This window comes from Urocitellus parryii, chromosome 16 (genome assembly GCF_045843805.1).
Source record: "Urocitellus parryii isolate mUroPar1 chromosome 16, mUroPar1.hap1, whole genome shotgun sequence".
NCBI classification, from domain to species: Eukaryota; Metazoa; Chordata; class Mammalia; order Rodentia; family Sciuridae; genus Urocitellus; species Urocitellus parryii.
In genome coordinates this window covers 2784806-2797943 of record NC_135546.1, presented here as the reverse complement: position 1 = coordinate 2797943, position 13138 = coordinate 2784806, and the positions used below count along the sequence as shown (strand labels likewise).

The window sequence follows — 13138 nt, the reverse complement described above, 5'->3', positions numbered from 1 at the left end:
CCCCAGAGACTGGAGAGGCTGCTGCCGGTCACTCCCTGCTCATCACTCTTGCTTGCAAACGTGTCTCTGGATGTAATCAGCCGAGTCCGGCCAGCAGAGCGGCTTCCCAGGCTGAAAGTGGACGGAGCCGGCTCTGCTCTGGCTGAGGATGCGCGCGGCCGTCCTCTTCCTGTTGGTGGGGCGTAGGGGGATGCGGCCGGTGCCTGTGTGATTCTGCCTCAGCAGACTGTCCCCGGCTTTGGCACCAGCACACCGGCTGCATTGGTGCATCGGTCTTGATGATCTGTGTCCCAATTTCATGCCAATCAGAGCCCGACTGCTGACACACGCAGTCGTGGTCTCTCTCCTCCACATGGTGTTGTTGGAAGAGAGTGGGCTGCTCAGGGAGGGGAGCCCCCGCCTGGCGCTCCAGGTGGCTGTGGACTCCGGTGCTGGAGGGCTCTTGCAGTTTTCATGGTGGACGCCTGGTTGGGCAGGGCCAGCGGGGACTGGGCTGGGAGGGCCAAGCGTCTGCTCTCCCAGTCCTCTCTGTTGAACTGACATTTTAAACACATGGTATGACCCTTTTTAAAAAGGCCACACCCTTTCCTGCCCATGGTCATCCCGCTGGCCTCTCCCCTCCCCATCCTCCACCCTGACCCCAGCTTCAGGGGAACTGGTATCCAGGTGCTAATTTATTTTTTTAAGCTATACTGGTCAGAGAATAAACAGGAAATGGAAAAATGTCTCTTTTGATCTTTAGAGCATTGTTATTACCCTGAACCTTGTTTGTGAGTCCCCAGACTAAATATCCTTGAATTTTAGTGTCTGAAACAGCAGCTCTGAGAGCACAGAGAGGGATATTCTCTGCAGTTGTCCAGACCTCTGATGGGAGAAACATGTACACACACAAAATAAATAAGTTTGTGTGTGTCCTGTGGCCACGGCGACTGTTTTCATGTTCCAGAGTTGTTCTGCTTGGTAAGGACAAAGAAAAATGATGTTTGTGGCTCTGCCTTGAGGACAATTTGTTTAACAGTAGGAGTAATTGCAGGTAAGATGGAAAGAGAGACTGCAGGTATTTACCCAGATGCTGGCGCAGGTGTGGCGCCGGGGCTCTGCGTGGGAACCGTGGGCTGCCGTGCCTGTCTCTCTGCCTGTTTGATGACCGTGGTGCTCCTGCTCGCTGCTGGTGTTGCTTCTGGACGGCGCGTCTGGTGATTTATCAGAAGGGAAGGGAGTAGCTGAAACTCAGGGACGTGGGACCCAGGTCTGTTTTGTTTTCCACTCAGAAAGCCTTGCCCTTTAACAGATACACAGAAAATAATGCACGCATTGTTTTAGGATAAAAGGAAATTATACATGTCCTTGTTGTTTTTTTTTTTTTAAGGCAAGCGAGTTAACCCTTGAGGTTCAGGAGACTCTGTCTCCTGAGAATTCAACAGGCTTCTGTGGAGGATCGACCTAGCGTGTGGTGCTGTGGAAGAGGCGGTCCTGGGAGCGGGTGCTCGGTAGTTTGGGGTTTCTGGATACTTCATTCAGTTATGGCTGCCTCGGTAGGGGCTCCTTCATGGTGTCCCTGAGCACCTTCTGATAGTGACACCATCCAGCCAGGCCTGGTGGCACCTGCCTGGGATCCCAGGAGGCTGAGGCAGGAGGGTCCCAAGTTCCAGGCCAGCCTGAGCAACTTAGCAAGTCTCAAAATTGTGAATGGAAAAGGCTGGGATGTAACTCCATGGTCTAGCATGTGGGAGGCCCTGGGTTCAGTCCCCAGCGCTGGACAGACAAGCCCCCTGCCACGCAGTGTCATCAACCCGGACTCCTGACCTTAGATCTGAACAGGTCAGCTCAGCTGAGGGACTGTGCACCAGGGGCTGGGCGGCCAGCTTCAGAGTGATGCAAGACAGTGTGTTGTTCCTTGGTGGGTGCTGACCTGCGAGGCCTGCCTGTCCCTCAAAAATACCGCCTTGCCTTGATCACCATGCACCGTATCTCATGATCTTCAGGGTCCTTATCTCAATATCCTTATCTGCAGGGGCCAAAGAAAAGGCTTCTGCCTACCTTCAGTGTGGATTAAAAGAACAAGCAAACCAAAGTCTGGGTTTTTTAATTCTCAGGCGGGTTCTGCCTGACTCTGGGAGAGTGTTTCCACAGAGGCGTCCCTGGCCTACCTGGAGATGGGCACATTCTTTACCATCCAGAGCCTGGTTTTCTGGAGGCGCTTCCTCGCACACACCCATCCTGAGAAAGTGCTGTGCGTGATCCTAACACCATGCCCGGCCCAGGCAGATCCAGTCCTATAAATCACAGCTCAAAATCTGTCTCGTCGCCTATACTGTTTTGGAATGTGAATTGAAAATATGCACACGGAGGGATTCCCTCTGCATTGACTATATAAGGGAACAGGAGCAGAGGCCCAGGCAGCCCGCGCCCCAGGCCCGTCCACGGGGGTTGGTGGCTGTGCTCTCGGGGATACAGCAGTGGCCTGTCCACCTCCTCTGTTGCCATCTCAGGTGGCCCCACAGGGGCCGTCGGGCTGCATAGTAACACCTTATAGTTAAGCAGAGCCTTGTCTGTAGAATCCAAGTGCCCAGTGAAGGTTGCCTGTTGACGCTGTGGACACCCTGGGTGGGGGGCTGCAGAGACTGTCCCATCTAGAGGTGGGAAAGTGCTGCTGTGACGTGGTTCCCAGTCTCCGGTGTGTCTGTGTTTCGTGCTCGGCAGGCGGATGGTCTGGATGCCCTGGGAAGCGTCTTTCCTGTGACTCGGTCAGCCCTGACCACAGGCAGCCTCCTCAGAACCCTAGAGTGGTACGGTGAAGAAACTGGGCTGGAAAGCAGAGCGCCCAGGACACTAGTGGGAGGGACCAGGTGCTGAGGACGGGTCCTGCGTCCTTCCCGTCCACGTAGGGTCAGCGTTAGGGGTCAGCAGTTTTTAAAGGTACAGTCTGTCTGTTTTTTGTTTTGTTTCACTTTAACATAATATGACGTTGGCGATTTAACTTTCACAAAAATGGAGCTCGTGTGCTCTCTGCCCAGCAGCCGGGGGCACTCACTGAGGGTTCAGTCGGTGGGGAGCTGCTCAGTGGTGGGGTCTGTGGGGTAGGAGAACGAGGCCTGCTCTTCCTATAGACTCGGCTGCCTGCTGCCCTGGCCCTGGGTGCCTCCGGCCCAGCCTAGTGTGGGAGGGCAGACTTTGTAGAGTGGGGGGTGTGTTCGGGTTTCCTTTCTAATGCTCTTCCTACGTTAGAAGCTTGATGCATGAACTCGTCTGGAATAATCTCTCTTCAAAATCTTAATTTTAAAAAGTGATTATTAAAAGTCTATAAATAGTGATTCCAGTGTGGCTGAAGGAAGCTGCTTCCCTACACATACTACCAAGTGTTGTGTGACGTACGGACAGTAGTATTTTTACTTGATTTTTTAATTATTTTCCTAATTCATGTTAGTTCCTGTCTTTGACCATGAACTAACCCCTTTCATATTCAATAATCAAATAGAAAACATTTTAAAAATCACTTAGGAAGTGCTTCTTGGTTGTCAGGCTTTAGCCTACGTACGTTCCGTTTATTAAGTATGACATAGCTACTGTTATTTTTTCTAGTTCTTACAGATGAAGACACTCAGGCACAGAGAGGTTAAGTAACTTGTCTGGGGTTGCATGGGTAGCACATGGCCGATCTGAGCTTCCAATCCAAGCACGATGACTAGTGCTTGCTTAACCACGGTGAAGGTTGCTTCTGTACAGATCAGCATTACTATTTTTCAAAGACACTTTTTTTTTTTTTTTTTAAGAATAACTGTGATTCTCTCAGGGTCAGTAATTCCCCCAAATTCCCAGCGAATCATGATTTCTTCATGCTTGGAGACTCACATCCCACCTGATGCTGAACTCTGGTTGCCGGGAGTTCCGAAGACCACGGTCGCCCTCTGAGCGCAGCTCTGTGAGCACCAGTGTTGGCCAGAGGAGCCGTTTGGTTTTATCCCCTTTTAGAGAAAGCCTTGTTCTGTTTCCCTGGCCACACCCAGCAGATGGGTTTCTCTCGCTGGCTTCTCCATCAGCATGAAACCTTTTAAAACCTTAGTGACAAGGCTGCCCTTCACTTGGTCCCACTGGTTGAAGATGTGCTCCCCGCTGCGGCTACGTTTTCCTCTGATAATCTGTCCTGTCCAGCGGGCAGCTCCAGGCCCAGGGCTGAAGGGGCCCTTGAGCGGCCTGAGGTGCTGCCCAGGCTGTGTGGCCTGGGGCACACTAGGTACATGTCCTGCCCACGTGAGGGGTTGGAACCATCCACATGGCACCCTCCTCCTCCTCCTCCCCCTTGGTGGCACTGCCTGGGTCTGTCCCCCTCCCACCCCAGGGTCACCTCTGAATTACCTGCCTTTGCTTACCCTGATGTTCCCTCATCACTGGGTGGGGGTGTGGAAGTCTGTGCTCACGTTCATGCCCGGTGGCCCATGATGGTGGCGGACACCATGGCTTGACCACCCTGGACAGGAAGCTGAGCTCCAGGCTGAATGGGCACCTCTCAAGTGACCCTGACAGCTTCCCCCTCTGGTTCTGTTTCCTCATCTGCTGACTGGGTATAACCATACCTCAAAGGACGGTGGTCATCAGGCCTGGGGCCCACACCTGCCATCCCAGCGACTCGGGAGGCTGAGGCAAGAGGATGGCAAGTTTGAGGCCAGCCTCAGCAACTTGGTGAGGCCCTAGGCAACTCAGTGAGACCCTGTCTCAAAATAAAACAATAAATAGGGCTGGGGCTGGGGCTCAGTGGTTAAGCGCCCCTGGTTCAATCTCCAGGACCAAAACAACCAAAAGGAACAGTGGCAGGTATCATAAGGCAGGTGCTCTGCTGAACACTGGTCTGGCCACACACACTCAAGAAATTGTAGCTTTTTGGGCTGGGGATGTGGCTCAGGTGGTAGCGCGCCCGTCTGGCATGCGTGCGGCCCGGGTTCGATCCTCAGCACCACATACCAACAAAGATGTTGTGTCTGCCGAGAACTAGAAAATAAATATTAAAAATTCTCTCTCTCTCTCTCCTCTCTCTCTCTCTCTTAAAAAAAAGAAATTGTAGCTTTTGGGCTGGGGCTGGGGCTCAGTGGCCAAGCGCTTGCCTAGCACATGGGAGGCACTGGGTTCGATCCTCAGCACTACATAAAAATAAATAAAGGTATTGTGTCCATCTACAACTGAAAAAAATTTTTTTTTAAATTGTAACTTTTTAGAATTGTGTTCCCTGTTCTCATTGGCCAGGGGTCAGGGCAGTTTTAAAAATGCAGCTATTTAACAACTTCTGCCACCACCAGCACCCCACCCCCGCCACAATATGTGATGATAGCCATGTGAGACTCTACAGTGGACTGAACCTGTGGGTCACGACCAGGCCAGAAAGCCCAGCAGCCGGGCCGAGGGACGTGTTCAGACCTCGAGAAGGTGGCGCCTTGGCATAGTCAGTCCGAGTTAGGAAGGTCTCCTTTTGAAAGTCCTCCTGTCCTCAGGAATGTCCCAGGGGCTTGAAGATGAGATGAGGATTGGGGACTTGGGGACAGCGTGAGTATCCCAAGACAAGGTGGAGACAGGGAGATGGGGTCGGGGGAGCAGGCTGCCTGGCCTGGGAGCCCTGCCTCTCTCCTGCTTGGCACTTGCCAATAGGAAGGCAGGGTACCTGTCCCCTGGGCCTGGGGACATCGGGAACACCACTGCTTGTGGGAGCTGGATTGTGAGCGCAGTTTTCAGAAGAGGTGGATTGAGATGGAGAAGATGGCGGGTGTCGCAGCCCTGGGCAGAGAACAGGGAGGGCCCAGCTGCAGACCTGGCCACAGCTTGCCCTGGGCCTGGGAGACCTAGCAGAGAAGAGCCCGTCTCTCCTGTGGGGGAGTAAAGGCAGAAGACGTGACCCACGGAAGCCCGCAGCATCCAGCAGGTAGGGGGACCCTGTGTCCATGTGCCTTGGCCTGCACTGGCCAAGAGACCTGCAGCCAGCTCAGGGCTAATCACAGTGACCTTGGCACAGTGTGACTCTCAGGTTCTCATGAGACAATGTTTGTTTGTTTGTGATTTTTCTGTGCTTGCCCCTTTGGAGTTTTAACCTTGAACAAGTCATGGAACCTCACATTCTCCTTCTCCCCTTCAGATCAAGACGCAGAAACCATCTCCCTGCCTCCCTCCGAGAGGCCCAGCAGGAGATAAAATGCTGAGTTTAGCATTGCCTGGCAACCAGGGAACAATCCAGCACATTGTCTTGATGTCAGTGTCACAGGCAGGGAGCTGCTGGCCCCACTTGCCCACGCTGAAGGTGCTTGGGATCGAACCCTGGGCCTTGTGTGCTTCAGGCAAGCAGACCTGAGCTGCAGCCCTGCCCTCATACTGCCCTGCAGGCGTCTCTTTGCACTTCTTAGTGTCAGAAGCGAGCCCTGCCCATCCTGACGGCGGGAGTGACAGTCCCACCTGAGCCATTCTTGGCTTCCGCTGGCTTCTCTTCCCTTTTCTTGTCTCCGTTTCTGCTGGAGTGTCCCTCATAGTCCTTTTCACACTTTGCTCCAAGTTCAAGCAAGAAAAGGAAGGGACTTTGGGAAGCAGAGCATCTGAGGTGTTCCTGGTCCCCTGGGAGGGTCCTGAGCTCATGTGACTTGTAAGAACAGGAAGAGGGCACCATGTGTTTTGAGCAGGAACTGAGTTCTGTTTCTATTCCAATCATGAATAATCGTTTTGAGTGGAATTCTAGCCAGAGTCTTCTGCAAGCTTCAAGATGAGCCCGTCTCCTCCCGAGGTACAAAAAGACGCAAACCTGCGATATTCATAACGAGAGTCGCCAGGCTCCACCTCATAAAAGGCATTTGCAGAAAAGAGTGGGTTGGTTAGGAAGCGAGTGGATCCCTGTGATTCACGCTCACGTCTGACCCCTGCATTTCCTGCCTTGGGAGCCCAGAGGAGGAGTAGGCCGATGCATTCATTTATTTATTTTTCAGCAGAATCTAGTCCCGAGGGGAAACGTGTTTGACGCCCCATGCAACCTAACCTTGGAGACATTCAGTAATGCACTTGACTCCGGCTTCAGGCGCCCCCGGCCACAGCCCCCAGGCTGCGATCTTGTCAACTCCCATGAGCTCAACAGGCCCAGGCCTGGGCAGTGCCTGAATGGAATCCCGCCAAACACAACTCAGGTGCCGGAGCCTCGGCTGGTGATTCAGCACTGTCTGGCACCGGCCGCCCAGCCCGGGTTCCAGGAGCTGGTTGCAGGACCTGTGTGCGCGGGAGGAGGAGGGGAGGATACTGGGCTACCTTTCCCCTCTCTCAGGAGAGACTTCAAACAGACTTCCTGACTGTTTGCAGCCATTAAACTCAGTTCACCCGTTTTTGCAAGAGGATCATAGATATCACCCCCCCCCCCGACACACACACACACACACACACACACACAGCCCATTTTTGGTCTCATGAAAATTCTTACTCTTTGGTGGGAAGTAGCCTCTGAATGCCTTCCAAATAAACAAGGTACTCACCATTGCTAGAGGATCTAAGCCGTGCAGCCCTCTACTCCCTGGGTTTGCTGGGTGGCAATGCTCACAAAAGCAAGCCTCCTCTCAGGGCTTTTGGATCTCCCTCCACCTAGGCCTCTGCAACTGGTGCCTTGGGGTAGCGCCTGCACTCCCAGCTAATGCTGGGAAAATACGGCATGACACAAGAACACCATTGAAAATAAAGGAAAAAAGAACTATCACTTGCCATCCTTCCTCTTAAGAAAATAGACACCAACGAAGAAATGACTGACATAGAAGTCAGACATGGTGGTGTAGGACTGTCATCCCAGCTACTCTGAGGCTGTGGCAGGAGGATCACAAGTCTAAGGCCAGCCTCAGCAACTTAGCTAGAGTCCATCTCAAAATAAAAAGGGCTGGGGGTGTAGCTCAGTGGTAGAGTGCTTCCCTGGCATGCATGGGACCCTAGGTCCAATCCCCGGTACCACAAAATAAACAGATAACTGTCACATAAAAGAAGCAGAAGCCACACAGCTCACATCCTACCCAAGCTCATGTCTGAAATTCCAAGGCAAAAGACAAGTGAGGGACCTAGATAACAAGGGTCACAGCAGTGCTGACTGCATGTGCAAATCCTGGAGAATGACTGGGGACTGGCCTGGTATGGAACAGGTTTGTCCACAGGCAATGCTTCACCTGGCCTCACCTCTCCCCTCCGAGGCCCAGGGGGTGACACTGCCCGTGGCCCTGTGACCCTGTTTCAGCAGATAGGGTAATTGTGCTGATAGGGAACTTGGGCTTTTCAGTTTTCCATCCTTTAAATACTTGGCTCAATACAGACTGTCATGTTGTAGGGGTAGGATTGTCCCTGCACCAGGTTTTCACACTTGTGTTTCTTCCTGCTTTTCCTGGTGGTCCTGGAAACGGAACCGAGGGGTGCTTCACCACTGAGCTACGTCCCCAGGCCTTTTTAAAAATCTTGTTTTGAGACAGGGTCTCACTAATCTGTCCAGGCTGGCCTCCCGAGTGGCTGGGATCACAGGTGGGCACCCCACGCCTGGCGTCATGTCTGTGTCCCGCAACCTCATTTGCCAAGGCTGCCCAGCACTCGAGGGAAGGGTCACAGATGCCAGGCTGGGTCCAGAAGGAGCCCACAGAGGTGTTTCCCCTTCACCCCGCAGCTCCTTTACAGAAGGGCAAATTTGACTTGAGTTTTAAGAACAGCTAATTCCTTATTAGCTGAACTCTAAGATCATCTAGGGGGACTGATGGAGAGGTGCATGTGTCCAGCCCAGGGAGGGAGAACACGTGGGACCCAGGGTTCGATCCCCAGCACCAAAATAAATGAACAAATATAGAAATATATACACCCGCAGATTTAGATATGTAGACATATTTATAAAGATATAATATTTATACATATTTATATAGATATCTATTTGTAGGTGTATTTATGTAGATATATATTTATGCATATTTATATGAGTATGTATATTTATATAGATATATTTATATAGATATATATTTATACATATTTATATAGATATATTTATACATATTTATATAGTTAGATAGATAAATATGTATATTTATATAAATACATACTTATATATACATGTAGATACATTTATATGTTATGTATATACATGTACAATTATACACAGATGTATATATATATATATATATATATATATATATATATATATATATCTCTCTAATAAAATAAAATTCTGCCCAGTGAATCTGGCACCTCCAGAGTAGAGAAGCCTAGCCAGGGCTGGCAGGCTCTCCCTGTGTTGGTGCCTGGGGAGTATCTCAGGCGTGAGGGCCCTGCGGTCTTTGTAGAGAGCACTCTGCAGGCCAGACCTAAGTGACCTCGCCTGCATTCTAAGAAAACTTTATTTGTGGCTACTGAAATTTAAATTCCAAGTGATTTTCACAGGTCACCAAATCATCTTCTGACCCCTTCCCAAGCATTTAAATAAGTGAACACAGTGTCTCCTCCCAGCTGCACCATGCAGGCCGGGGCCCCGTGGGGTCTATGGGCTGTCGTTGGCTGACCCGTGATAGACAACGTCCCAGTTAGTGGTTTTCCAAAGACATTCCAAAGATGTGTCAAGGCACATCTCAGACCTGTCACCAGAGGTGATGCTTCCCGCTAGGAAGAGGGTCTCTTCCAGCAAAATCCTTGATGAAGGTGTCTTCCTCCTCGGGCTGGCTGTGTGCACCTGGGAGTGTGGGAGTGCCCCATGTGTTATGTCAACTTGCCAGTGTTTCTTCAGGGGTGGGAGATCTTTTTCTGAGCCTCAGCCACCTTGGTAAACGTGCTAAACGTAGAGCTACCTGGGCCTGAAATATAAGCACCCGCCATGAACTTGACATGAATAGCTCAAAAGTGGTAAATGTGCTACCCGAACAGTGTGTGCAGCACAGGTGGCCCTTATTTACCTTGGGGGGAGCGACGTAGCAGAGAGGGGAGCCGTCCTGATGGAGCCGGAGGAATGGAACGTGTCCCCCGAGTGCCCAGGGTCCCAGGAGGTGGGCACGAGCTGCCAGACCTCACAGGCTCCCTGAATTCCCAGAGGCAGCCGTGGCGAAGCCTGCTGACCCCGGGGGATGATCTGATCAGTCATGGGTGGGGACAGGGCCAGCCGGGGTGCAGTGCGGCATTGCCTGCCACCCCTGGGTCCCTGGGTCTGCTAGCTCACAGATTAGTCTAGCTGGTGGAAGGAACAGGGATGTGAACATGCTCGGCCAGCTCTTGGGTGGGGTTTTGTCGTCACCCTGCTCTGTGACACCCTGGAGCCCCTCTCCACTGTAACTGGTGTCCAGGGCTCCAGGGCTGAGCAGCTTACCCTGGGCCAGGTGCTTGTCAGGTCCATCTTGCACCGAGCATTGGTTCATCTCACCAGGAAGAGGCACCAGAGCTGGCCTGGGCCTGTCTCAGCTGTGGGTGTGCAGCTGGAGTCAGAGGTGACGCTTTCTGCTGGGGAGAGGGTCTCTTCCTACATTCACATCCTCCTGCGTGCCCCCCTCTGCTGCTCCCCTTCCCTCCTTCCTTCCTCCTCCTCCTCCTTTCTCTTCCTCCTCTCTCTCCCCCTCTTCTCACATGCACAAAACCAGACCCACAGGCTTATCACCCTGTACCGAGTGTCCCGTTTCCTCTTCAACACTGCACCCTGGGACTCCTCTTTCCGGCCGTGATGGAGGCACCGCACCGTGGGGAAGAGCAGTCCCAGGCCACGGCCCGGTTCTGCTGGGATCCAGTGCTCTCTGGGGCGGGGCAGTGGAGTCCGAGGTGGAAGGACGTGGGTCTGCGTGGACACGTGTGTGGATGGACATGGCTGTCGAGGGGTGGTGTCAGGGAAGGGCACCAAGCCAGGAGCATCGCCCCGGGGATGCCACCTGCAGTGAAGCTGCTGCGAGCCTCGTGGTTTCCTGCCTGTGGATCTCCACCTAACCCCTGAGTCCGGAACTCCGAGTATCCCTTTCCATTTAAATCTAGATCATCCTAGTTTACCTTGTACAGAAGACTAGTGCTCTCCCTTTAGCAGTGACTTCATAGCAGGTTGTATGTTCCAATCGATAGGATTTTAAAACCTCTTGTTGGGGCCTGGGTGATGTCTATGTTGGTTTTTATTTGGGGGGTTCATTACTATTGTACTTTGCTCCGACTTTGGTAACGAGCCCCTCTCGGGGTCCGGGAATCTCTGCGGGTGACCTGTGAGGATTCTGATGCATCCCTGTGCTAGCGATGTCTCCCGGGGCCACATTTTGAAGGTCTTCATCTGGCTGCATGTTGGATGCATGTTGGATGCGTGGAGCCCTGGCAGCCGGTTTGCAATCTCCATCTGGTGCCGCTCACTCTTTCCAGCGGGGTGGCTGGACCCTCCCTCGCGTCCACTCCAGTTCCTCAACACTTTCCCTCCCTGCGCCTGGGCTTGGCTCTGCTCCTCAGCTGGGCTGTGTGTGAAACCACCTGTAGGAGCTGGGGCTTGTGATAGGTGGCTGTAAGTTCCTGGACCCTGGGAGGGGACTGGAAGACACCCGGCATCCATAAGTGATTCTGATTTTCCCTCCAACCAGTAAATAAGCCTGAGGATTCCAGCACCTCATGTGACACGCACAGTCACCATGTGGCCAGCTTGGTAAACACTGGTTCAGATGACCCCAACATTTCCTTCTGAGCACGTGCTTACACGAGCACAGCGTGTGTGGACGTTTTCCTTAAAGACACCAGCCGCATGCTGACGGCTGGGTATGGCTACCGTGAGGCTTGTTACTTAAAAGCCGAGCACCTGTTCTCCAGGATCGGGTGAGAGGGGGCAGGTGGTGTCCACCAGGGGGGCAGGGTGTCCTGTACTGCTCTCCCTGCTGGTGGCCCCGCATGGCCCATCTCCCCCCCAGCGTTCCTCTGTCCACCTCTCCCGCCAGCTCCACGCCCACCGTCTGCCTTCCCAGCTGCAGCTGGAGCCTTTTCTGCCGCTGAGTCTCTTAGCGCGGGGACTCTGATGGTAGCACTTAAGATACCGAGCAGTTCCCTTCCTGCCTAAGAAGCCCCAAAGCCCGCGTGAAGGCGTCCAAGGGACACGCGTGTAGGAGAGGCTCTGCTCCCGCAGGCACCTTGCACAGGGGATATAAATGAAATCTTCACGCTGCCCACTTTACACCTACGCGTGTACTGAGCGTCTCCAAGGAGACGGGGAACCCGGGGTCCGGCCGTGGTGGAGCTTCCTCCCAGACGGCGGGCTGGGGCCCAGGCATCTTGGAGTCCCTGTGGCCCTCACAGGCAGGCCTGCTCACCGGTGCCTGGGCCTGCAGCTGGTGGGCTGCCGGGGTAGTGCAGTGTGCGGGCAGGCGTGGGCCTGCAGGCACTTCTCCCCCACCGTCTCAGGCTCTTATCGTGCGTTTCTGGGCTCTGTTTCTACCCCTCCCTTTGCACCTCTGAGATACAGAGGCTGCCCTCAGCCTTACACAGTGCCTTTAAGAGGCTCAATACACTTGTGCCACGAGGAGCCTGGGTTAGTGTGTCTTTTTTTTGGGGGGAGGGGTACCAGAAATTGAACCTAGATGCCTTAACCACTGAGCCACATCCCCAGCCCCCTTGATTTTTTATTTTGAGACAGGGTCTCACTGAGTTGCTGAGGCTGGCCTTAAACTTGTAATCCTTCTGCCTCAGCCTCCCAATTGCTGGGATTCTAGGTGTGCGCCACTGTGCCCGTCATGAACACGTCTTCTTGAAAGAACTCGTGAAGGTTCAGCCTTCCTCAGCACCTGCTCCTGAGGACAGTTGCCCTGGGCCACCCTGTTTCCTGTGCCCAGTGTGCAAGAGTCCCCGCCACCTAACCCTCCGAGACGTGGTCTTGACCACTCAACTTCCTAGACCTGGACGCGTGGTTCTCATCACCGTGAAGTGGCTCCTCTTCTTGGAGGAGCCTGCTTCCCTTGGAAGTGCTCTGTGCTCACTGGGGAGCCTGGCCACACCTTGTTCAGGCCGTGGCCGGCTCTAGAAGTGCCTCTTCCAGGGGAACCGAAGAGTCATGGCCGGGGAGAAGTGGCTCTGATGGGACCCTCTGGGGACCCTGTTTTCTGTCCGCACTCCTCAGTTGGGACGTCCCCTCCAGGACTCCATTCTGGGTTCCCAGCTGGCTCCGCCGGAGAAGCCGCCTTCGGGT

General features: G+C 53.3%; 1 protein-coding gene across 6 annotated transcripts in view; it reads left to right on the top strand.

Moving 5' to 3' along the window:
* Foxp1 (forkhead box P1) overlaps positions 1 to 13138 on the top strand; it is a 518767-nt gene that overhangs the window by 375674 nt on the left and 129955 nt on the right. The gene's annotated exons all lie outside the window — the stretch shown is intronic.